The sequence below is a fragment of the Hibiscus syriacus genome, unplaced genomic scaffold (assembly GCF_006381635.1).
Source record: "Hibiscus syriacus cultivar Baekdansim isolate YM2019G1 unplaced genomic scaffold, ASM638163v2 tig00110676_pilon, whole genome shotgun sequence".
Lineage (NCBI taxonomy): Eukaryota > Viridiplantae > Streptophyta > Magnoliopsida > Malvales > Malvaceae > Hibiscus > Hibiscus syriacus.
Window position 1 is genome coordinate 2,245,115 of NW_024062820.1, and position 25,127 is coordinate 2,270,241.

General features: G+C 36.0%; 1 pseudogene; it reads left to right on the forward strand.

The window, feature by feature from the left end:
* Positions 1 to 218: 218 nt before the first annotated feature.
* LOC120137817 lies at positions 219 to 23,602 on the forward strand (annotated as a pseudogene).
* Positions 23,603 to 25,127: the final 1,525 nt, after the last annotated feature.

A 25,127-nucleotide genomic window follows, 5' to 3' on the forward strand; every position in this document is an offset into this window, starting at 1 on the left:
AATCTCGCTTAGGAGTACCTGATGGTGCTTCGACAATGTTAAAGGGGTGCGTGAGCTCCGAGATGCAGAATCAATCAGCCGCACCATGATGCCAGCCACAAAGTAGCAGTCCAATAGTTGTACACTCAAACATGTGCCACTTGTCACTTCATCTAGTGAATGCATATAATATAATTAGTTTTCAATGAGCCATTGAGCTCGTAAGCTCAGAGTTCATAATGTGTTTCCCTACGCAGGTTCTTAGGGAGCAGGCCGTGAGGAGCTATCATCGTCAGATATTCCAGTGCAGCAGATTCAGATTTCCTGAGACCTTTCAGAGTACGTCTTGAATCATCTTTAGAGGGCATGTACTGTTATGGACCTTATTATATATTCAGTCGTAACTCTTTTGAAACTCAATATTTTGTATTATTTTGTGGATGTATTTTGAGAGCTCCCCATTATTTGTAAACCCAGTTTATTATTATGTTTTTATATTACAATATGAATGTCTAAATTTAAGATATTTACAAGCAGCTTTAAAAGAAAATTTTGGGTCACTATTTCGGTGGTCCCGCATAACATTGTAATCCATGGATTTTCAGGTCTAACTGAATTAGGTTGTTACACATAGGGATGTCAACGGATCAAGTTGAGTCGGGTTTTTGGTCAACCCGACCCGATTTAGTATAAAATAAGGACCTAACTAAAAAATAATATTTTTTAAAAAATAAATTAAATTATTATTTTCAGGTCGGGTCAGAGTTTTTTCACCTTCCATCTGAACCTAACCAGACCCGACCTCACTCATTTAAAAAATTCTGACCCAACCTGAACTTTTTTTTAATCTGACCCTATCGAATGGGGTCAGATCAAAACTCGTCAATTTCGAGTTAAATTACCATCCTACATACACTTAGCTTGGTGTAGTTATTAAGCATGGAATTTATTCATGTCTTGAGTTTAATGTATTATTGGTATCCATATTATTGGTATTTACAAATATTTATATTCATTTAGTGTGAAAATAAATTGATATATTTATTTCTTCGAATAAATTGATATATTATTGGTATTTACAAATATTTATATTCATTCAAATGGGTCCCCCATAAGGCGAATTCGGTAGCTGATGCCCTTGTCAAAGCTGATGGCTCTTATGCAGTTGGTAGTCTAGGGTTGTAAAATCGGGTAATCGTTCAGGTTTCAGTCGGATTCTATCAGGTTGGGTAAAATCGGATATAGGTCTGTCGAAACGTTTTTTTCTTAAGGGTGAAAAAAGGTGAGATTTTGAAAACCACATTAATTCTTAATTGTCTCTTTTCATTTTAAAAACATATGTGATTTAAAAACCTCTCGTTTCGAAAAAAAAAAAAAAATCAGATTTCCTTTATGATCGAAAAAATATAGTTCAAAGAGTCGCCACCAATCTTTGATTAGGGTGTGATTGGGCACCCAAAAATGTTTGTTATTTTAAATAAAAATTAATTTTAATTAAAACAACAAATTGAGGTCTGCGTTACCAAAATCCGAGTTCGGGAGTCGGTTACGTGTAGGGAAGGATTAGCACCCCCACAACGCCCTAAATCGGTACCTAGTCGATTAATTAACGTCTTTGCAATGAACTTTACAAATTCGAACTTAATTTAATTTTTGATCCCATAAAACAAAAATGTAAATTTAAAACATTTAAAAGCATTCAAATAAATTAAATTAAAATTACCAAGTCATTTTAGAAAGATAAAGGATGTTCGATTATTTACAAATATCGAGACCAGATCTTAAAGATATAACAACCTTTTCTCGATATATTTAAATAAACGAACATTTCTTTTTCTTTCGTTCCCAACTTTTAGGTGACGAATCAATTTTTTGGTTTCACTTTCGGGATACATTTTTAATTTAAAATCATTAAAAGCAGACCTCAAATCAGTTATGACTGCCCACTTCAACAATTTTAAATTAAAAGTATATTACCCTTAATCCAATTATGTCATATGGTCGAGTTATGCACGTGAGGCCATCATGCAAATTATGCAAAATGATTTCAAGAAAACCTATACCTAAATAAATTCGCAAATGAATAAAAATGCCATGTCAAACAAACATAAGGATCGAAATGGAATGAGCCATAAACTTTAAAGTTAAAATCATAAATTCAGCATAAATAAAGTCCTAACATATAAAACCAACACATTCCATGTACCAAATTTGAGATAAATACCTAAACATATGTAGGACTGAAATTAAATTCACATAAAACTATGAAGATCAAATTAAAAAATAAAATACTCTATTCATGGATTCAAGTGAACTAAACCAAATAAATGCATGACTAACTAGGAAATAAATCCACAATTACATGCTGGACCAAAATGTAGATTTACAAAACCGCATAGCAAATGTACAAACATAGAATAATTCAAAATAACTAGGTTCAAGGGACTAAAATAGAACGTGCCAACACTTGAAAACCAAATGTGCAAACGAAAGAAAATGTATACCATATCATGCAGGACTAAAATAAAATGTACATGAAAGACGAAGTCCAAATTACAAAACAAACAAGACTCAATTGGGACCAAAATGCATGAAACTGAAAAGTTAGATGGCTCAAGCGGTACATAACCACGCGTAAAACAAGATCCTTAAACATCCATACGACACCGTTTCAATGAATTCATATATACAAAATATAGGGTGAAAGCTGAACCCTAAATCAATTACTCATTCCCAGCCGTAATACCCTCTCATCTTCTCCACTCTCCCTCTCGCCTCTTCTCTCGACCCCCTGTGATAACCCAGACACAATTCACTTTTCAGACCACTATCGTGGTGGTCATCAGCGACGAAGCACCCGAATCGATCTAATGAGCCTAGACACCTCCTTCCTCTCTAGCCCTCAACCAAAATGAACGACCAACGCCACCTATAGACTCCGACGAGGACCAGAACCGGCGAGATAAGCTAAGTTGAATCTTTCTTTTAACTTTTCTTCTGATTTTGCTTTTAGTCTAAACAAGATTTCAAAACGTATGAAACTAACATGACTCGGTGTTAAACCAATCTCAGACTACAGACCCGAGAGCTTCCCTAAACACCAAAGAAAAAAAATCAACCAAACGGGACAGAAACCCAACCTAGATGCAGCAAAACTGACCTTGACAAACAATCAAAACAGAATCAGAGGTAAATCCAACTGTCTATTTCTATCTTCCTTACCTTTAGTTTGTTTTTTTTTTTAGTTTAGAAATAAAAAACACTCATACAAATTACTAGAATTTGAAATAAAGAGAGAATATACCAAAAGAATGGCTCTTTGCTTGTTATTGCTTTCCTGAAAAACGATGATTGTTACAATGCTTGACCTTGTAATATGGAAATATTGTCTTCCCCTATGCTCGAATTTCCTCACTGAATATTGATGGAATTTCTGCTTGATTAGTTTTGAATCGGACAGTAGACCTTTTTTTGTGTTTTTCGTTGGTTTTCTTTTCACTCTTTTTCTTCTTTTCTGATTGTGTTTTGTTCTGTTAATTCCTGCCAAAATGGTTTCCCCCCCTCGTTTCAAAACTGAGCCCCCTTATTCTCATGTGCTCTCTCCTCCCACGTTTTCAGTGGTTAATTTCCATTAAAACTGACCCTTCCCCACTTTGTTTTGGTTAACTCCCAATACTCCCACTCTCTACAACCGTTCCCTCTAATTTTTGGTTTCTTAACTACCCAGACAAATTAAGCATCTACAGCTGCCCCTCTTTGTTCATTGTCGTGTAACGAGAATAGAGCAAAGATCAAATGATGACCGAATTTGTCTGGTCTTGAGAATGTTACGTCAGGATAAATGAGACTTGAAACATCTTCAAATGACGAGCCTGCTCCCTATTCCTTCAGGAAGTATAAGACTCGAGCAATCTTCATAAAATGTGTCTGCTCTCTATTCATTCAGAGAGTATAAGACTTGAATAATCTTCAATAAAACGAGTCCGCTCTCTATTCCTTCAGAGAGTATAGAACTCGAAAAATCTTCAATAAAACGAGTCCGCTCTCTATTCCTTCAGAGAGTATAGAACTCGAAAAATCTTCAATAAACAGGTCCACTCCCTATTCCTTCAGAGAGTATAGGACTCAATCTTTAACAAACTTGTCCGCTCCCTATTCCTTCAGAGAGTATAGGACTCAATCCTCAACGAACTTGTCCGCTCTCTATTCATTCAGAGAGTATAGGACTCAATCTTCAACGAACTTGTCCGCTCCCTATTCCTTCAGAGAGTATAGGACTCAATCTTCAACGAACTTGTCCGCTCCCTATTCATTCAGAGAGTATAGGACTCAATCTTCAACGAACTTGTCCGCTCCCTATTCATTCAGAGAGTATAGGACTCAATCTTCAACGAACTTGTCCGCTCTCTATTCATTCAGAGAGTATAGGACTCAATCTTCAACAAACGAATTTGCTTCACTACTCTTTTGTGAAGGCTTATAGATGATTTGCTTCAAATGTCAAACCAGTTATCTTCATCTCGATGCTTTCATATCTTCAATCTTCAACTATCCCTGGGAAACCTGTAGATATTTAAGCCGTCATGCGATTATGAATGCCATGATCCTACTCATGCCTAAAATGTATGCAATTATGCAATTCAATGTGTTTTCTTCTTTGTAGGAACTCTATCTCCTTTTGATCTCGATAGAACTCGGCTTCATCTTGGGCACAGAACGTTTGATCAGTTCACCCCAGTTGACAATCTCAATTCCATGTCTCTCGGCTTAATCATGACCTTGACTCATTTCTTTCTTGAAACCCGCCAGTATCCATGACCAACTTCTTGATTAATGGTAACCTCATTGGGTCATCTTTTAATGGTTGAGATTTTCTTATGAATTTCAAGATTTCATTTTCCCATAACCATACAAGCTTACATGTTAAAACCATCATCAGCTTCAGAATACCTGCATTTTCCAAAACCTTTTGCACAATAATACAAAATGATCTCATGTACTTCAAGTTAAGCTATATGTTTTAACCTTTCCAAATAAGATGTTTGCAAAAGGGAAATTATCAAGAAAAGACATCTCTTTATTTATATAAATACAGAGAATTTTAGGCAACTAAATGGCAAAGTTTTAACTGGAAACAGTAAAAGAACAAAAGAGTAGGCGTCTTCAAATATCAATAATGCAAATGCTTTTGAACTGGCACGCCGTTAGAATGTCTCGAGCGTAGCTTCTGTCAAAAAGATCTTCAAAATTGTGATGCTTAAGAGTATGAAGCTACTTCTAAACTCCCAAATCTCTATCATTAGATTCCCTAAACCAGTATTGAATCTCATGTGCATTCAATCTCTTGGTTATTTCAATCGAGACTCATTAATCTTTAGTCTCATCCCTGATCACCAACTGCCATTGTTACTATCCATATCAGGAGCTCTTTCCACTTCCAAAATTAATTCAGAACCTTCCACCATGCACGAATTCTGAATTTCAAATTCAACTCAAGTCGCCCTTTGCGGGTTTTCAACTTGAGACCTCCTTTGGTTCCCAGACGCCCTTTTCGGGTTTTCATCTTGAACCCTCCTTTTATTTCTCTTTTTTCACTTTTCTTTTTTTTTCCATTTTTCTCTTTTTCTCTTATTTTTTCCTTTCGTTTTTTCCATCATTTTTCTTTTTCTCATTTTTTCTTCTTTTCTCTTTTATTTCTTCTTTAAGCAAAATATCTCTTAACAGCGTCGGAATTCACTGGATATGGTAATTCTGATCCGTCCATTTCAGTTAGGACTAGAGCTCCCCCAGAAAAGGCCTTCTTGACAACATAAGGTCCTTCCCAATTGGGCATCCATTTTCCTCTGTAATCTTTCTGAATAGGCAAAATCCTTTTAAGCACCAAATCTCCCTCATGGAATTCTCGAAGGCGAACTTTCTTACCATGTGCCCGTATCATACGTTTTGGTACATCTGACCATGACAAATAGCTTTCAATCTCTTTTCTTCAATCAAATTCAACTGGTCATACCTAGCTTGGACCCATTCTCATCAAGCTTTACCTCTGACAAAATCCGAAGTGAGGGAATTTCCACCTCAATAGGTAAGACAGCTTCCATCCCATAAACCAAAGAAAACGGAGTTGCCCCAGTTGAAGTCCGTACTGAAGTTCGATAAGCAAACAGAGCAAATGGCAACTTCTCATGCCAATCCTTATAGGTCTCAGTCATTTTCTCTATGAGCCTTTTGATGTTCTTATTGGCCGCCTCTACTGCCCCATTCATCTTTGGGCGATAAGTGGTGGAATTATGATGCTTTATTTTGAATTGTTTACAGACCGAGTCCATCATCTTATTATTTAAATTCAACGCATTATCGGAGATAATCCTCTCGGGCAAACCATATCTACAAATGATCTCCTTCTTCAAAAATTTGCATATTGTAGACTGGGTAACATTTGCATAAGAAGCCGCTTCTACCCACTTGGTGAAATAATCTATGGCTACCAGAATGAAGCGATGACCATTTGAAGCTTTGGGCGAAATTTGTCCAATAACATCCATGCCCCACATTGAGAATGGCCACGGAGCTGTCATTACATGCAACGGATGAGGAGGAGTATGTATCCTATCTCCATAAATCTGACACTTGTGACATTTTCGGGCATAATTGATACAGTCTGTTTCCATAGTTGACCAATAATACCCAAATCTCATAATCTGCCTAGCCATAGTATGCCCATTAGCATGGGTACCACATATTCCCTCATGCACTTCTTCAAGAATCAATTTGGCCTCTTTCGCGTCCACACATCTTAACAAGACCTGATCCAGACTTTTCTTGTATAGGGTCTCACCATCAAGCACATACCCTGATGCCATTCTTCTAATGGTTCTCTTATCATTCTCAGTGGCCTGTTCTGGATAACTCTGATACCTTATATATTGCAAGATATCATAATACCAGGGATTTCCATCTTCTTCTTCTTCAATATTAAAACAATGGGCTGGATACTCATAAGCCTTCATTTCAATGGGCATCATATTTGAATGCTCGTTCATCTTAAACGCTGCTGCCAGTGTGGCTAAGGCATCTGCCATTTGATTCTCTTCTCTGGGGAGGTAATTGAAAGTTACTTCATCAAATTCTTCAACAAGTTCCATAACCAACTTACGGTATTCTACAAGCTTGGGATCTTTTGTCTCCCATTCACCTCTGAGCTGGTATATTACCAAAGCTGAATCTCCATACACCTTGAGCATTTTTACTTTGCGTTCAACAGCAGCTCTAAGACCCAGAACACAAGCCTCATACTCAGCCATATTGTTAGTACAATCAAAATTAAGCCGACTGGTGAAAGGATAATGCTCTCCCTCTGGTGAGACCAAAATTGCCCCGATTCCATGTCCCAAGGCATTTGAAGCACCATCAAAGTTCAACTTCCAATATTTGCTAGTGGATGCAACTACTTCTTCTACCGAAATAGCCATTAAATCTTCATCCGGGAAATCAAAGCTCAACGACTCATATTCTTCTGAAGCCCTGCTTGCAATGAATTCCGCTATAGCACTTCCTTTTAATTGCCGTCTGGTTTACATACTGGATGTCAAACTCGGACAATAAGATCTGCCAACGAGCTAATCTTCCAGATAATGCCGGCACACCCATTAGATATTTCAAGGGATCAAGCTTGGATATAAGCCAAGTAGTATGATACAACATATATTGCCTAAGCCTTCGGGTAGCCCATACTAAAGCGCAACACAACTTTTCAATGGGTGAGTATCTTGTCTCACATTCAGTGAACTTCTTGCTGAGATAATAGATAGCCCTTTCTTTTTTCTCAGTTTGGTCACGTTGCCCCAGCACACACCCCATTGAATTTTCATAAACCGACAAATACAGAATCAAGGGTTTGCCTGAGATGGGTGGTGCTAAGATTGGAGTGCTCGACAAATATCTTTTCACTGCTTCAAAAGCTCTTTGACAATCTTCACTCCATTCCCCTGAGTTATTCTTGCGAAGAAGGCGGAATATGGGATCACACTTTTCTGTCAGCTGTGAAATAAACCGAGCTATATAATTTAATCTCCCCAAAAATCCTCTGACTTCTTTTTGTGTTCGTGGGGGTGGCAGGTCTTGAATAGCTTTTACTTTATCTGGGTCTATTTCGATTCCTTTTTGGCTTACTACAAATCCCAACAGCTTCCCAGATGTCACCCCAAAAGTACATTTATTTGGGTTGAGTTTTAACTGGCATCTTCTTAGTCTTTTAAAAAGCTTTCTCAAATTCCCGATATGTTCTTCCTCTGTCTTAGCTTTGACTATCATATCATCGACATAAACTTCTATCTCTTTATGCATCATGTCGTGAAATAACGTCACCATGGCCCTTTGATATGTTGCCCCAGCGTTCTTCAATCCAAACGGCATTACTTTATAGCAAAACGTTCCCCACATGGTAACAAATGTCGTTTTTTCCATATCTTCAGGGTTCATCTTAATTTGATTATAGCCAGAGAAACCATCCATAAAAGAGAACAAAGAATTTCCAGCAGTATTATCCACTAGCGTATCTATATGTGGCAAAGGAAAATTATCCTTTGGACTAGCTCGGTTGAGATCCCTGTAGTCAACACACATTCGAACCTTCCCATCCTTCTTCGGTACTGGGACAATATTAGCTACCCATTCAGGATATTTAGCCACTTTAAGAAACCCGGCATCAAATTGTTTCCTCACTTCCTCTTTAATCTTGAGCAGCATCTCAGGTCTCATTCTTCTCAGTTTTTGCTGTACCGGTTTACATTCAGGCTTATTGGCAGTTTGTGAACAACCAACTCTGTATCTAAACCCGGCATATCTTCGTATGACCAAGCAAACACATTCTTGTATTCTCGAAGCAATTCTATCAAATCATGTCGACCTCCAACTGACAGAGTGGTACCGATCTTTACTTCTCTCTTATCCTCATCCGTCCCCAAATTCAAAATCTCAGTAGGCTCTTTATGAGGCAGAATCTGCTTATCTTTCATTCTCCACCATTTTCAGCAATTCAGAAGGTAGTTCATATCTCTCATCATCATCACAATCTTCGATTTCCCCTTGACATATAGGCTTCTCGAAATCAATCTCCGGGTCAGAATCATTGGCATTCATATTATTGATATCTGAGCTCCTGAAAAAATAATGAAAGAGAAGATATATATACATATATACATATGGGAGGATCTTTTCCCATATAAATAAATAGAAAGAAATAAATACATACATATATACAACAAAGAATGAATGAATGATATGAATGGGAAAATGTTTGCCATTTGGAACTAACAGAATGCATCTTTTATTGAAAGCAAGAAAAAACAAACAGCTTAACCCTTTACATAAAATCACCTATTGCCCCAGGGTATGAACAACAGGGAGAAAGTTCCAATGCATTACTCTGTAAAAGATTTGTAAACTACAGGCAGTTCTTCCGCGGTCCAATTGTTCAACACAAAGCCCGGTGGTACAGGATAAATGCCCATAGCTCTCATCTCCTCGTATTCATCATCAGTTATAACATTAATGCCTAAATCTCCCAAGGCATTCTCAACCATCACCTCAGTATTCCTCGAATTCCTTTGAAACATATGCCCCCCAGACATGAAAATGCTACTCAACGGCGGGAAGGTCATGGGTTCCCAGCTAAGGTCTTCACCAGCCAATCTGGCCTTTCTGATTTCTTGGACCTTCTTAATTCCCCTCATCTTATCCCTCGAAGTTGGCTGATATCCCAAACCAAATCGATTTTTTTTAGTAATAGGGCATATGGGATTCACCGGTCCTTGCAACTGTCGGCCTAAACCCTTTCCAACTTTTGCTCCTCTTCCCAAAGTCAATTTAAGCCCCATCTTGGTACAGTTTGACAATCGAGGCTTTGGTATCTTCTTTCCTTCGGCCACAAACGTAGCATTGACAAACTCCAACGATCTGAAAGAACACTCGACGGCTTGCTCATCAACTTCAATATACGGAGCAGTAGTAGAAACAGAAGCAATAATGTCCTCTTCAGCATGAATACATACCAACCTTCCATCAATCACAAATTTCAGTCTCTGGTGTAATGTGGACGGAACTGCACCGGCCTGATGAATCCAAGGCCTTCCCAACAAACAATTGTATGTAGGCATAATGTCCATTACAAGAAAATTCCACTTCATAAGTTGCTGGACCAATATTCAGAGGAACATCAATCTTGCCCAACACTTCTCTTTTAGTCCCATCGAAAGCTCGAACCACACTTTGACAGGTTCTCATAAGTGTACTATCTAATGGAAGCTTCTTCAGAGTCACTAAAGGCATCACATTCAAAGCTGAACCATTATCAACCAAGACCCGGGACAACACATGCCCTTTACATTTAACTGTAATGTGCAAAGCCTTCTGACTACCCATCATCCCAGAAGGGATCTCATCCTCAGAAAAAGATAAAAAATTATCGGCTTGTACATTGGAAACTAACCGATCCAACTTTTCAACGGGCAATTCTTTCGGAACAAAAGTCTGGTTCAAAACCTTTAACAGAGCATTCCTATGGGCCTCTGAACTCAAAAGTAATGATAAAACAGAAATACGGGCAGGCAACTTGTGTAACTGTTCCACAACACTGTATTCACTGTGTTTCAGAAACTTCAAAAATTCTACCGCTTCACTCTCGGTTACTGGTTCATTGATAACAGGCTTATCCTCTTCTATCTGCACATCAACTTTTTTTCCCTTATCAACCACAACCTTCTTCTCAGACTCTTTAGGTGGATTAAGAGAATAACACCTACCGCTTCTAGTAAAGCGTCCCACCTCATCTACTTCCTCATTCTCTTTTGTTACATCTCCCATCTGGCAATCATATCTCCAAGGCACTTGTTTATTATCCCGATATGGGAATGGAGATGGAGGTGTAATAACTACTTTCGGGGCTACCTTCTCAGCAACTCGATTTTTAGGAGTAATAATTAGAGGACAACTAGCATTGTATACCCCTTTAGACGACCCTTCTGAAGCGCAAACTTCCGCTTCCTCTTCTTCAGCAATCTCTCTAAAAAACTCAATTTCTTTATTGTCCATCATGTCTTGCACCAAAGATAGGAAATCAGGACATTGCTGAATACTGTGTCCTTCACTATTATGATACAGACATACCTCTCCACTGTTAAACTGTTCACCCATCAAACTGGGCTTCAACAATCCTACCTTGACCATCTGGCACCACACCCAACTCATGGGTGATACTACATCACTAACCTTTCTTACAATTCTCTTTCCTTTTTCTTCAGTAATCGCGTTAACTCATGCCCCTGCATGACTTGGCAACGGATTCTGAGCTATATTTGGCTGCTCACTGTCACCAAAGTTGATGACATTCCTCGTTCTCAAAGCTTGGACAACCTTCTTAAAAGCAGTACAATTCTCAATGGAATGCCCAGGGTTTCCTGCATGGTACTCACACTGAGCACTAGCATCATACCATTTGGGAAAAGGAGGTTGCATTGGTGTCACGTGATATGGCGAAACCACATGTCGATCATACAAAATCTGAAACAATTCCTTATAAGTCATCGGAATTGGATCAAATTGAGGCCTCTCTCTCCTTTGGTCCCTTACCCCTTGTCTATTGTCATTTTGTGTTGATGACCCTGCTCCTTGAGGACGGGAAACAGTGATGTTATTAGAATCGTAATGCCTCACATTACTGACTTCGTTTTCCTTTTTCCTCGTTGGTGGCCTCTTACTAGACTCTCCCCCTCGAGCTTCCCACTCTTAACAGCCATTTCAATCATTTCTCCTGACGTAACTACATCAGCAAAACTTCGATAAGGATTACCGATAAGATGCGAGAAAAAAGGAGCCTTTAAGGTGTTGACAAAAAGCATATTTGTTTCCTCCTCTCCAATGGGGGTGGACTTGCACTGCTACATCTCTCCACCTTTGAGCATATTGTCTAAAACTCTCGTTAGACTTCTTTTCCATTCCTTGCAACATCATCCTGTTGGGCCTAACATCCTTCACATGTTTGTATTGCTCAAGAAAGGACTTAGCCAAGTCTTTCCACGATTTAATATTAGCTTTACTCAGCTGGTTATACCACCGGATTGCCGAGCCAGTTAAGCTTTCCTGAAAGCAGTGTATCAACAATTGATCGTCCCCTATGTATCCGGTCATCTTCCTACAAAACATTGTGATATGTGCAGAGGGGCACCTGGTACCATCAAACTTTTCAAATTCAGGAACTTTAAACTTTGGAGGCAAGACCAGATCAGGAACTAGACTTAACTCCTTTGCGTCAAATCCATAGACACTGGTATCTTCCTTCATGGCTCTGACCTCTCTTTCTAACTGCTTCCATTTCTCTTCCAACAGATTGTTTTGATCCTTCTTGGCTTCTTCATCAAGGTCCGGAACTTGATGATATTGATGTTCTTCCTGATACGAACTAGATCCAGGCTGTACGTTAACAGAAGCACCGACTGGATTAATGTGCACCTTCCCGACATGAACAGGGGTCACTTGAACATTCTGAGATTGTTCTGGGGTTAACCCTGGATGATGAAGTGGGTCTTCAGTTACACCTTCTGGCATAGGACTTTTCCCATGTTATGGATTTCTTCCTTCCAACATACTCGCAAACTTGGCAAACATCTCCTTTTGGGCATTCATCATATCTTCTTGCATTTTCTTGATATTATCTTGCAACTCCGACTGAGCTTTCTCAATTTGGGCAAGTTTATCTTCCATAACTTTCTTCCTGGTTCTGTAGATATGCTTGGGATTTTCCAGTATTACTCTGTCACAGAGTCATTTTGTTATCGCTGATATTTATTAATGAATATGAACATATGATTATGAATAGAATGCGATGCAAAAATTAAATGCATTAAAAATGCATATGCAAAATGCAGGGTGTTGATCCTGGAACGACTCCTTAGAACAACTCTTTATATTAGAACGACGTTCAATTACAAAGTTGAAACATATCACAAATAAATCTGCACCATCTCTCCTATTTCTTGTACGTGTGCTAGCAACTCCACGATCTTCTGGTTTTCTTCAGCCTCGGGATCCAGTTCTTCAGTCACATCAGCAGCTTCCTCAGATAGAATGACCAAATACTGAGCTATTCCCCGCGCGTGGTTTAGGTAACAAGCAATAAAATCCTCTATTTGCTTAACTCTCGCCTGAGCTCGCTCCCATCGAAAACGCCACTGTATATCCCCCTCATAGGGAACTATCGATAGCTCACTTGCTTGCCTATGAAACTCTTGAACCATGGCTTCAAGCTCGCTCACTTGTCTCTTCAAACTTTCAACCTCCCCACGGCTCGAGCTACCTTCCTCGCTTCGGTATCGTCGTAATGCGGTCCTTAAACTTGAAATTTCCTCCTTCAACTTCTCATTTTGGACTTGACTCTCTTGTAACCGCTGCTCTAAAGAATCCTTTTCTTTCGATAAAATTTTCACTTGGTGTCTGCTTTGCTTGAGCTCTTCTTGACTCTCTCCGGCTACTCTTTTGAGGCTCGCCACTTCTTGCCTCAATTCGACAGACTTACTCGAACTAGAACCTACTTGAGCTTTTACCATTCGCTGATAAGTTGACCGAAGATCGTCAAAGTCTAGCCGAAGTTGCTTCTCTACTTTTTCAATTCGATCTGCTCTACTCTTCTGAATGTCAATCTCCAATCCTTTTTGATACACTTCATCTTCTAGCTTCTGCAAAGTCATTCTCCATTGTCTTCGTTCTGCTTCGAAATCACGCTTGGCTAACTCTAATGGAGATGTCACCACTCTCAACTGTTCCTCCACTGGCTGAATATTTTCAGGATTCACCATTGGGATATTGTCATTTACTCGACCGCTTCTCCACTGCTCGTACTCTTGAGACAACTCGAGATCATAGGTAAACAAATTTACGCGACGAGTTTGCTTCCAGGCCTCAGCAACCCCTTTAACTTTACCCTTATACTGATCTCCTTTGAATGCAAAATCCGACCCTACCAAGTCCCATGTGGCTGGAATGAACTGTCTTGACCCATACTGTCTGGAAACTAGTAGCGGTGCATATCCAACAGAACCCCATATACCTGGCAAAGGAACCCAATCTCGCTCTCCACATCGGTAAAGTATATCCGAAGAGGTATTCCACGAAGCTCGCCACAAAATATCCCATCTCTGATATCCTTGAAGATGACCATCCATTTTTCTTCAGTAAAACCCCCAGGCCACTCTTTAGCAAGAAAATCCTTCAAAGGTGAAAAACCGTCTACTCGTCCTGGTGCTCTTTCAACATGTTTGAAATGACTCAGAATCCACACTAGCAGCAAAGGCGCACATCCTATAAAGCGTCCTTCTCCCTCGCGCCTACAACTCAAAGACCGGAACGTCTCAGCTAGAATAGCTGGAACAGGATCCACGCGCTTGTCTAATCTTTCAAACAGTCAACAACTGATACGTCTACATATCCTAGCACTTTTGGAAAAATAACAAGCCCATAAATCCCTAAAGCAAACAAGTCAAGCTTTCTTTCTTCAGGATGATGAGCAATTACTTCTTTCAGAGCAGCCCAAGAGATGCATTCACTGTCTCCCTTCTTCTTAATGTTTCTGATTACCCAATCTTCACTCATTCCGGTCATCAATAGTAATTTCTTCTTAAATGAAGGAGTGACTGGCAGCTTGGTATATACTCTATCCATCTGTGACCTCGAACAACGGACCAAAGCTTGATACTCCTCTATTGTTGGCGTTAGATCCACTCTACCAAATGTGAAACAGCTATAAGCCGGGTTCCAGAACTGTGCCAATGCTCTAAACAGACTTCGGTCAATAGAAACATCCAGAAGATAAGGAATATCGCCGTACAACTGATAAAACATCTCCTTATCGGCTACTGTCCATCTTCCCCATATCTCCTTTAGCTCACTTAGATCATTCTGACGCACGTTGATGTGAGTGTAACCAAATAACTCTGACACATATCCAGGCATCACGCTGTCCCCATTGGTCAATTGGGACTGTTCCGACCATCTCAACATCTGCATTGTCCTCAACCTCTTTCTGAACCGTTCGTTCCATATTACTGGCCTTCTATATGGACATCGACCCCAAATCAACACCATGTGGACAATGCATGCAAAACAGAAAAAAACAAGCAAAAACAACAAATCGGTTAGTAAGCATGAAGCAATTAAGTCTAATAATTTATTCAAAAAATCCTACCCACATATGTTGACTACCCCATCATGCTTTATCAGATCTTACCCAACATGATATCTACCCCCATGCTTTGTTATCCACAAAAAGAAATCCTAACCGCATGATATCTAGTTCGCATGCTTGTTCGAAAAATGAAAATAAATGACTCAAAAAAGCTTTTCCTTGTGTACCCTCCTCACGGGATTCTTAAGGTTCGGGTTTGGTTCAACCTAAGTTCAGGCTCTACGTTCACTATATGCTGGGTTAGGTTCTAAAGTAATAGGTTCTCGAATTGTCCTTGTCGGTGCCCCCTTGGGCTGCCGAACCCTCAATCCTGGCCCATCACAGGCTTTAGGGGATCGAGTTCAATTTCGAGGGAACACACCTCCTTATGTCCATGCGGAGGTGATTACCATCACGAGGACCATAAGGCGTGAGCTCCAGGAGCGATCCACTATCCCATGCGGAGGTGAAAACCACACGAGGGCATAGTCTCTCACTCCTACTTAAATAGGACGGAGCGGGGTTTTAGCTCATGTTATGACAATGCAGCTGTGCAGTGTGTGAGGAAAAGCGGAAAAAAAAAAAACCAATAAAAACACTCAAAATTTCCTAATTCACACAATTAATCTGAAATCATTAACAACAGATCAGTACAACTATTTAATTGTCAATCAAATTAAATTAAAGAAATCAAAAACAAACAAAACTTATTAAAAACCAAACAAGGATCAAAATCAAATTAAAACGAATTTGTAATTTTCAATTGCAAAGACAATTAATTAATCGACTATCGGCTTGACTCTCTAAAAAAAAAGTCCCCAGTGGAGTCGCCAAGCTGTCGAAACGTTTTTTTCTTAAGGGTGAAAAAAGGTGAGATTTTGAAAACCACATTAATTCTTAATTGTCTCTTTTCATTTTAAAAACATATGTGATTTAAAAACCTCTGTTTCGAAAAAAAAAAAAAATCAGATTTCCTTTATGATCGAAAAAATATAGTTCAAGAGTCGCCACAATCTTTGATTAGGGTGATTGGGCACCCAAAAATGTTTGTTATTTTAAATAAAAATTAATTTTAATTAAAACAACAAATGAGGTCTGCGTTACCAAAATCCGAGTTCGGGAGTCGGTTACGTGTAGGGAAGGATTAGCACCCCCACAACGCCCTAAATCGGTACCTAGTCGATTAACGTCTTTGCAATGAACTTTACAAATTCGAACTTAATTAATTTTTGATCCAAAAAAAATGTAAATTTAAAACATTTAAAAGCATTCAAATAAATTAAATTAAATTACCAAGTCATTTTAGAAAGATAAAGGATGTTCGATTATTTACAAATATCGAGACCAGATCTTAAAGATATACAACCCTTTTCTCGATATATTTAAATAAACGAACATTTCTTTTCTTTCGTTCCCAACTTTTAGGTGACGAATCAATTTTTTGGTTTCACTTTCGGGATACATTTTTAATTTAAAATCATTAAAGACCTCAAATCAGTTATGACTGCCCACTTCAACAATTTTAAATTAAAAGTATATTACCCTTAATCCAATTATGTCATATGGTCGAGTTATGCACGTTGAGGCCATCATGCAAATTATGCAAAATGATTTCAAGAAAAACCTATACCTAAATAAATTCGCAAATGAATAAAAATGCCATGTCAAACAAACATAAGGATCGAAATGGAATGAGCCATAACTTTAAAGTTAAAATCATAAATTCAGCATAAATAAAGTCCTAACATATAAAACCAACACATTCCATGTACCAAATTTGAGATAAATACCTAAACATGTAGGACTGAAATTAAATTCACATAAAACTATGAAGATCAAATTAAAATAAAATACTCTATCATGGATTCAAGTGAACTAAACCAAATATGCATGACTAACTAGGAAATAAATCCACAATTACATGCTGGACCAAAATGTAGATTTACAAAACCGCATAGCAAAGTACAACATAGAATAATTCAAATAACTAGGTTCAAGGACTAAAATAGAACGTGCCAACACTTGAAAACCAATGTGCAACGAAAGAAAATGTATACCATATCATGCAGACTAAAAAAATGTACATGAAAGTCCAAATTACAAAACAACAAGACTCAATTGGGACCAAAATGCATGAAACTGAAAAGTTAGATGGCTCAAGCGTACATAACCACGCGTAAAACAAGATCCTTAAACATCCATACGACACGTTTCAATGAATTATATATACAAAATATAGGGTGAAAGCTGAACCCTAAATCAATTACTCATTCCCGCCGTAATACCCCTCATCTTCTCCACTCTCCTCTCTCTGCTCTTCTCTCGACCCCTGTGATAACCCAGACCAATTCACTTTTCAGACCACTATCGTGGTGGTCATCAGCGACGAAGCACCCGAATCGATCTAATGAGCCTAGACCCTCCTTCCTCTCTAGCCCTCAACCAAAATGAACGACCAACGCCACCTATAGACTCCGACGGACCAGAACCGGCGAGATAAGCTAAGTTGAATCTTTCTTTTAACTTTCTTCTGATTTTGCTTTTTAGTAAACAAGATTTCAAAACGTATGAAACTAACATACCGTTTAAACCAATCTCAGACTACAGACCCGAGAGCTTCCCTAAACCCAAAGAAAAAAAATCAACCAAACGGGACAGAAACCCAACCTAGATGCAGCAAAACTGACCTTGACAAACAATCAAAACAGATCAGAGGTAAATCCAACTGTCTATTTCTATATTCCTTACCTTTAGTTTGTTTTTTTTTTAGTTTAGAAATAAAAACACTCATACAAATTACTAGAATTTGAAAGAGAGATATACCAAAGAATGGCTCTTTGCTTGTTATTGCTTTCCTGAAAAACGATGATTGTTACAATGCTGACCTGTAATATGGAAATATTGTCTTCCCCCTATGCTCGAATTTCCTCACTGAATATTGATGGAATTTCTGCTTGATTAGTTTTGAATCGGACAGTAGACCTTTTTTTGTGTTTTTCGTTGGTTTTCTTTTCACTCTTTTTCTTCTTTTCTGATTGTGTTTTGTTCTGTTAATTCCTGCCAAAATGGTTTCCCCCCCTCGTTTCAAAACTGAGCCCCCTTATTCTCATGTGCTCTCTCCTCCCACGTTTTCAGTGGTTAATTTCCATTAAAACTGACCCTTCCCCACTTTGTTTTGGTTAACTCCCAATACTCCCACTCTCTACAACCGTTCCCTCTAATTTTTGGTTTCTTAACTACCCAGACAAATTAAGCATCTACAAGGTCAAGTCAGGTAAATTTGACACCAGATCTAGATTGGGTTCAGGTCAGGTCAAATTAGTTCGAGTTATTTTCAGGTCGATTTGACACCATATCCAGATCGGGTTCAGGCCAGGTCATTTTCAGTTCGGATCGATGTCAGTTTAGGTCCAAAACAGATAAAGACCAGGTTAATTCAGGTTCGGGTGGACTTCAGTCGGATCTCGTTCAGATTGGGTCACATCATTGACAGATAAAATTCAGGTCGGATGTTTACCGAATACATATTTAGTTCATGTCGGGTCATTTTTATTTTTGGATTAATTATTTTGTCATCTTTAGTGATTGTTGAATTGCAAGTTATAATTGTATATGATTTCGAGTAAATTAAGAGAAAAATAAATATCCAGGATCAATTTGTAAAAAAAAAATTTAAGGATAAATTTGAAGTAATAAAGTTACAATAATATTTTAAAATATAAATTAAACAACACACACATGTAAGGGACTAAATCAAAATAAATTTAAATGTGAGGTTTAATTATATAAAAAGGATTAATTAAAACATTTAAAAGTATGGGCTAGTTACAAAATATAAATAACAACTAACAATGGGCCAAATGAAGATGCAATTATAAATTAAGGACTAAATTGAAACTATAAAAATGAATGACTTAAATTGAAATAATAAAAAAAAAGAAAATATTAAATCGAATAAATGCAAAATATGAAGAATAATGAAAATATATAAATTACATTCATTTAAAAAATTGAAAAAAAAAATATATATATAATATAAGTTTATATATAAACTATATTTATATATAACTATAATTATTATAAGTTATATATATAAATTATGTTTATATGAACTATATATATAAACTAGGGATGGCAACTCAACCCGAATCCGACGGGTTCCGACCCGACCCGACCCGATCGGGTCGGATTTTTTTAAAAAAAATTCGGGTTCGGGTTGGGTTTTTTTTAAATGCACTGTTCGGGTCGGGTTTAGGGTAAAAAAAATCCGACCCGACCCGAAAAATATATATAATTTTATCTTTATATTTAGGGATAATTACAATAATATCCCTCCATATAATTTTTTTCAATTAAGTCACTGTTTTCATTGAATTAATTTTTTTTTTATTATTTCGGGTCGGGTCGGGTCGGGTCGGGTTTCTAAGTCATATATTCGGGTCGGGTCAGGTCGGGTGAAACATTAATTTTGTCGGGTCGGGTCGGATCACGGGTGGAGAACCCTTTCTTCTCGGGTCGGGTCGGGTGGCCCAAAAACCCGACCCGACCCGACCCATTGCCATCCCTAATATAAACTATATATGTAAACTATATATGTATAAACTATAAAAAGTATATAGTTTATAAACTATAATTTATATTAATATAGTATATGTATATATATATATATATTCAAAGTGAGTGGTGGAAGAAAACTATTTAAAATAAAGATTTTTTTGTGTTAATTTTTTTTATTTTATTTGGGAATTTAGAGGGAAATTGAGAATTTAGAGGGAATAGAAAAATTTGGAGGGAAATTGAGAATTGAGATTTTATTTGGAAAGATATTTTGGGTTAATTAGGCTAATGCTCCTCCAACAGTCATCATTTTTCCACTTGTATTTGATTTTTGATTTCTTTCATTTTAGTCATGGTTTAATTGTAAATATATTCTTGAATTTTCAATTCGATGCAATTTAATCTTGTACACATTCTAATTACTTTTAATTTTCTATATGTATGTATGTATGTATATAACTATATATGTATAAACTATATAAAATATATAGTTTATAAATTATAATTTATATTAATATAATATATATATTTATGTATGTATAACTAACATAAGTAATCTATAAAATATATATATATATATATATATATATATATATTATAAACACTATGCATAAACTATATAAAGTAATAAAGTATATAGTTTATAAAAAAACCTTAAACCCTAAATCATTGACCCTAAACCTTTAGCCCTAAACCCTAAACTATATATGTAACTTATAGTACATGTATATATAAACCATGTATAGTATATATATAAATATATAAACTATATAAAGTAAATTACTTATATAGTTTATAGAAATACTATGCATAAACTATATAAAGTAATAAAGTATATAGTTTTATAGAAATCCTAAACCCTAAACCCTAAATCATAAACCCTAAACTATAGTTTATATATGTAACCTTAAGTATATAGTTTATAAATTATAATTTATATTAATATAATATATATATATTTATGTATAACTAATATAAGTAATATATATATATATATATATATATATATATATAAACACTATGCATAAACTATATAAAATAATAAAATATATACTTTATAAAAAAACCTAAACCCTAAATATAAACTATTAACCCTAAAACATAAAATGTTAACCCTAAACCCTAAATACTATGCATAAACAATAGTTAATATATGTAACCTATAGTATATATATATGTAAATATATGTAACTTATAGTACATGTATGTATAAACTTATAGTATATGTATAAATGTAAACTATATATGTAACTTATAGTACATGTATGTATATTAGTGTATTATATAGTTTATACTTTATAGCATATAGTATATAATTTATAAACTATAGTTATATTAATGTACTATATAGTTTATATTAATGTTAATTATCTTAACTATAATTTATATTAATATAGTATAATGTTTATAAACTATACTATATTAATATTAATTATATTAACTATAGTTTATAAACTATACTATATAATTTATAACATATAGTTTATATTAATATTAATTTTATATACTATATTTTATATTAATTTTAATTACAAATTATAAACTATATTATATTAATATTAATTATATTAATATTAATTATAATATATAATTATTTTAATATTAATTATAAGTAGTTTATTAATATAAATTTATATAGATAAAACTAAAAACAGGCGCCAAAATAACCATTTTCTCCCTCTCTTCCCGGCCAAACCCTCCCTCATTTATTTTCGATCTCTCTTCTTCCTTGCTCAGCATCCAAAATCTCATTTAGTTTCCCCTTACTTTTCTCCCTCTCTTCCCGGCCAAATCCTCCCTCCATTTTCTCCCTCTCGTTTTCCTTATATATTTGTTAAATTTGGGTTTAGTTTTTCTCTTAATTCATCGATCTGTGAAGTTCTAAGACGATACTCGTTTGGTTGTGGAGTACCAGAGACATCATTCTGGATGGCCCTCGAGGTTTGGCTCTCTATTCTTTCCTTTCAGAAGTGATAATCCGTTATAGCTGTTTGATTTGTGTAGAATATCAATTTCTTCTGTATTAGAGATACTGCTCGGGCAGGGAACCCTTCTTTTATCTTATAGTGAACCTTATTTTATCTTTTAGGTCACCAGCAAACTAGCAAAGTAGTATTTGGTAAAGCAATTTATTCTTATGAAACGCTCTTATACTGGGTGCTCGTTGATCCTTCGCAAAAACATGGCTTTTGCAGGTAAAGGATAAGAAACCCTTTTCTTCTTTTTGTTGTTTTCCAACGACGAGAAAATGGTTGATAAAGTTTTATGCCTTGTTTTTGTTTCGGTAGTCGGGCAGATTTTAGTAAGGAACCAGCTTTTAGCTGGATGAATACATTGTCTGAAGAAGTAAAGGGGGCGATTAAACGACGAGAATCATGTTTTGTAATGGGTATGGCTTTGATGACTTATCCCCTGATGTTATAGTCTCAGCCGTGGAGAATGCTGTTGAAGTCGGTACATCGGTGTTCTTTGATCCCGGGCCACGAAGGAAGAGTCTTTTAAGTGGAACCGCGGAAGAGCAAAAAGCACTTAGGCATTTCTTGAGGATGAGTGATGTCCTCATTCTAACAGCTGATGAGGTTCTTTTCACATAATCAATGGACGTGTTTTATTCAATTTTTTTATCTGCTTGTATTGTGCTTCTATATCTGTTTTCAATGTTTTCATATCCCATTTTGATGTCACATTGTAATCATTTTGACTTTCGGAAGTTGCTTCGTCGGATCTTTTTTAAAAGTGTTGGTTATTGATCCTGATGGTACATTCTCCTATTAGACCTGTTTTAATTCGAACCTGAATTATCACAAGTTTTGTCTAATCGTTGTGAATGATTGTTCCTTTATCGGTTAGTTCTTTAGCTGAACCTTCAATCTAAGAAATATTTATCGTCTGTCTAAGATGAAAATAATGAAGTCTATACTTCATTCGTTATGACAGATTATAAACACGAGTGTTCTTCATTCCTTGATAAATATTAGATATGCCTGCAACTATGGAGGTTTTTATTCCATTAGGAAGTATTTGGCCTTTCATGGTATTTGATGTGAAACTTAATGTCTTCTTGTCTGATGATAGATTTTTTTAGCTGTTTACCTTATTACTTGCATTCGTGAACTTCCAGGTTGAATCTTTAACCGACATAGCTAACCCGATTCTAGCAGGGCAGGAGTTGTTGAAGAAAGGAAACCGTGCTAAATGGGTGGTTGTGAAGATGGGCTCTAAGGGTTCGATTCTGATAACCAAGTCAGATATTACTTGTGCGCCTCCATTTAAGGTGAGTTATAGCTTCGTTGTATATCCAAAAACATAGAAGGTCATAGTTAGAATATGAATGCTTTTCATGGAAATTCCTCGATTAAGTTTAGATTTGCTTTAAGCTTAGATGCTTCTTTTTGTAGCTTGAAAATGTATTTTAAAGCTATTGGTCATGGATTCTTTCATATGCCTGATTAGGTGAAAATCATGGACACTATTGGGTACGGAGATAGTTTTGTTGCTGCTATTGCATTCGGCTTTATACATGACATTCTGTTGGTTATTACATTGGCATTTGCGAATGTCGTGGGTGCAGCTACCGCGCCGTGGGTTGTGGTGCTGGTAGGAACGTAGCGACGTTGAAGAAAGTGGTGGAATTGATAGAAACACCCGATCTCAATGAGGACGATAAGTTCTGGAACGAGCTATTAGGTGATCATCTCAACTAGCATGAGGTCGCGTTTCTGTCGAAAACAGTCTTAAACGGAAGCAATGACAGGGTGAAGCATGTTACATTGCAAAACGTGGTTTCAAAACTGCTGCCTAAGCTTACAACTAATCAATTGGAGGGAACACTGTCATCTTGATGGGATTGCAAAAGATTTATGAATATTTTAACTTGGTTAATATAATTTAATAAAATCAAGTTTAATAAGATAATATTTAAATTTAATTTAGTGATTTTAAATAAAATTTATAATATAAGAAATATAAAGAAATTTATAAATTGGAATTAACATAAAAATTAAATTTATAATATACAAATTATAATTAATATAAAACTAAATTTCAAAAAAGTAATCATATTAATTTAATTATTATAATAATTTATGATAAAATTTTAAAAAGTAATCGTATTAACTTAATTATCATAATAATTTAATTATTATAAGTTTATTATATATTTAAAATAACATAATTATATTAATTGTAACTTCACTTATAAGTCAGGATAATATTAGATCATTTTAACATGTTAGATCATTTACAGGTTGAGTCAATTACAGGTCAGGTTCATAACAGGTCAGGTTGAAAACAGGTCGAGTAATACCAGTTATTTTACCAGGTCAATATCGGGTTCGGGTTCATATCAGTCGGATGCAGTTCGGGTTCGGATATCATATTTTCGGTTTAATTCGGGTTTAGGTCGTTCTCAGGTCAGATCAACAATTTCCAAGTCCAACTCGGGTTCAGATCAACATCAGTTTCGACTCAAGTCGGTTTCGGATCGTCACAGTGTAGATCAAAAACAGTTTAACTCGAGTCGATTTCAGTCAGTTTTACAGGTCGGGTCAATTTTTTACACTCTTAGTTGGTACCATTCTTTATGATGTTCCCCCGCCAGAGCTTATGCACCATCTAAATCGCGATTTACACGGCCCTGCCCATTTAAGAGCTTAATGTAATCCTGTTCTCTTTCAATTCCAAAAAAAAGAAAGATATATTATCGGTATTTACAAGTATTATTGGTATTTACAGTTATTTATATTTATTTCTTCGAATATGTATACTTAAATTAAATTAAGGTTTAATGTATACGTTTGAACCTTAAGTTCCATGTATATTAACAACATATTAAAGGTCATGCATCAAATTACATATTAGATTAAGGTTGATGTATAAATTTTATATTTGTACTATATGCCAATAAAGGATAATCTAATCAAAACATGGCAAGTTTCAATGTTATAAAAAATATTTAAATTATATATTTAATGAAAGATGATAGTTATAAACCCTTTATAATTTTGGATGTTTTCACTTTTTAACGAGACTCTTATTTTTTTAAAGATAATATAATAATTTTTAGGGTAAATTATAAATTTGGTAGCTAAACTTTCATACGATTTCTATTTTACTCACCGTACTTTCAAAATTTTCAATTTGCTCACTCAACTTTATGTATTGAACTTTTTTGGTCACTCCACCTTATATCACTTACACCTAGTTGATGTAGAATATTTTAATATTAAACATGTCACATTGGATTTCCACGTAATAAAAACAATTAGGGTAAATTACAAATTTGGTAACTAAACTTTCATGTCATTCTTATTTTACTCACCGTACTTTCAAAATTTTCAATTTACTCACTCAACTATATAGATTGAGTTTTTGACCGAGG